This window comes from Symphalangus syndactylus, chromosome 9, assembly GCF_028878055.3.
Source record: "Symphalangus syndactylus isolate Jambi chromosome 9, NHGRI_mSymSyn1-v2.1_pri, whole genome shotgun sequence".
NCBI classification, from domain to species: Eukaryota; Metazoa; Chordata; class Mammalia; order Primates; family Hylobatidae; genus Symphalangus; species Symphalangus syndactylus.
The window spans coordinates 32,185,381-32,188,513 of record NC_072431.2 but is presented as its reverse complement, the minus strand read 5'-3'; positions in this window follow the sequence as shown (position 1 = coordinate 32,188,513).

The following is a 3,133-nucleotide window of genomic DNA, read 5'->3' as shown; positions in this document are numbered from 1 at the left end:
ACTAGAAGAAACATAGAATTTCAGGGTTGGAGGGACATTAGAGGTCATCCGATCCAACTATCATCCGTAATGTTTTAAGTCAAGCTCCCTGAACAGTGATTTTTCTTTTTCAATTTTACAATTTTATTTATTCATTTTTTGAGACAGGGTCTTGCTCTGTCGCTCAGGCTGGAGTGCAGTGACGTGATCACGGCTCACTGCAGCCTCATCCTCCTAGGCTTAGGCGATTCTTCCACCTCAGCCTCCCAAGTGGCTGGAACTACAGGCACATACCACCATACTTGACTAATTTTTAAATTTTTCGTAGAGACGGGGTGTCACTAGATTGCTCAGGCTGGTCTTGAACTCCTGGACTCAAATGATCCTCCTCCCTCTACCTCCCAAAATGCTGGGACTACAGGTGCAAGCCAATGCGCCCTGCCTGTCATTTTTCTCAGTATTTCTTGGTCTTGTTTCTTTGAATACTTTGCATTTGGTCTAACTTATTTTCTTCTAGACTTACATTTGGTGTTGTCTCAACCTTTTTCCCAATTTTCTTCAAATGTCCAGAGATGGTCTGTGTTGTAAGAGAACACCTTGAATATGGTTTAGTTTTATTATTTTTGTCACCAAACTTTTGTGGAGGTCTCTATAGCTTCCAAGCCACAATTGTGTTAAAGTGTCTAAAGCAGAGGTAAGCACACTTTCTCTCTAAAGAGGCAGATAATAAATGTTTTTGCCTTGAGGACCATACAGTCTCTGTTGCAGATATTCAACTCTGCCATTGTATGGGAAAGCAGCCATAAAATACACATACAAATGGGCATGGGTTTTTTTTTTGAAACGGAGTCTCACTCTGTTGCCCAGGCTGGAGTGCAGTGGTGTGATCTCGGCTCGCTACAACCTTTGCCTCCAGAGTTCAAGTGATTCTCCTGCCTCAGCCTCCGGAGTAGTTGGGATCACAGGCACCTACCACCACGCCCAGCTAATTTTTGTACTTTTAGTAGAAACAGGGTTTCACCATGTTGGCCAGGCTGGTCTCGAACTCCTGACCCGAGGCAATCTGCCCACCTCGGCCTCCCAAAGTGCTGGGATTACAGGAGTGAGCCATCTAGCCCAACCCCGGCATGGTTTTATTTATTTACTTAATTATATACTTTACTTATAGATACTATAATTTGAATGTCATAATTTTCACGTATCATGAAATATTATTTTCATTTTGCTTTTTTCAACTACTTAAGAAATGTAAATTCTAGCAGGGTGCAGTGGCTCATGCCTGTAATCCCAGCACTTTGGGAGGCGAAGGTGGAGCCCAGGAGTTCAAGACCAGCATAGTGAATATAGAGAGACCCTTTCTCTACCAGAAAAAAAAAAAAAATTTGCCAGATGTGGTAGCGCATGTCTATGGTCCCGGCCACTTGGGCAGCTGACGTAGGAGGATCACTTTAGCCCGAGAGGATGAGGCTGCAGTGGTTGTGATTGTACCACTGTACTCCAGTCTGGGTGACAGAGTGAGATCGTTTCTTAAAAAAAAAAAAAAAAGTAAGTTCTTAACAGGTTGTACAGAACACATGGGGCAAGCCAAATTTGGCCCACAGGTGAATAGAGCTGATCTGGGGAAACATGAAGCATGTTTGTGGCTAATCAGTGAGGAGAAATGGCTGAAAGTCTGTGTGTGTGGCTTTCGTGCAGAGCCACAACCCATAATGATCCCTATAACTTCAGGAATTGCAACCTAGGTTTGAGATTTGACCTTCCAACAAATTGTGGGCTCATAATTCTGATTGTGATCTGTTCCCTGGGTATAGATTGGTTTGCAAATAACCGGGAATTAAGTTGGAAAGTAGGATTGCCCTGGGACTGATTTGAAGAGGGCTGCCATGTATCCTACAAGATAAATTGCATAGAACTATGATGGGTGACAATCAATCAAACTCATTATAATACCACATGTGTGGGTGGAAGACTGCTGCAGGTGGGCAGGTGAAGCCGCGCAAATATTGGTATTTCCCCTTGACGTCCTGATCTTTTCTTGTGTTTTGTTGCTTCTACTACTCCAGGAAGCATACTTTCAGCATGAAATGCAATATTGTATTGAGTCATGTACCCAGACATCATGTTTAAACCAGGCAGTAATTTGGGAACTGAAGTTTTCTTTCTTTTTTTTTTTCTCTTCGTGTTTTCTTCTGCATGATCCTGGGAGATCGTCTCCAAATGAAAACATTAATAAAAATGATTGTGATTACTGATTGTTTAGATTTGTTTTTAGGTGGGAAGGAACATAGCTACATTGAGATTAGCTTAAGTAATGAAGTCTACCATATGTTTATATGTGGAAAGTTAAAAAATACAAACTACTGACAGCCAAATTGCCTAGACAAACAGGATCTGTAGTAGAGCTGGGCCTCATGAAGATGGACTGGTCAGGAACTGGGAATGAATCAGAATATAGGGCAGCTCTGGTGACTGGGATATTTTGTTGTCCCTATCAGAAGAAGACATCATTTGGTCCAAATTGTGTGTTGCCTTATTATGGTAACTCAATAGGTCTCTATCTCTACTTCTTCCAGTACTCCTGTGCCTGATAGACCAATTTTTTTGTTTGTTTGTTTTTGAGATGGAGTTTTGCTCTTGTTGCCCAGGCTGGAGTGCAGTGGCACGATCTTGGCTCACTGCAACCTCCACCCCCTGGGTTCAAGCGATTCTCCTGCCTCAACCTCCTGAGCAGCTGGGATTACAGGCACATGCCACCATGCCCAGCTACTTTTTTGTATTTTCAGTAGAGATGGGGTTTCATCACATTGGCCAGGCTGGTCTCGAACTCCCAACCTGAGGTGATCCACCCACCTCAGCCTCCCAATGTGGAGGTATTACAGGCGTGAGCCACTGTGCCCAGCCGCTTTTTGTTTTTTTATATATCTCTTTGGCTTGGTTGGTCACCTCCCGTAGAATGGCTCACTCTGCCTCTTGTAGGGGATTGTGGCCATTTTCATCAAAGAATTTTTCTGATTCCACAATCATCCATACTTGGCAATCTAAGCTTATGATCATTGTTCTCAAATTTCTGACACATCTTTTTTAAGACTCTTTATGCTACTACTAATAATACAATATGGATGATGATGTTTATTATTATTTATTGGATACCTCC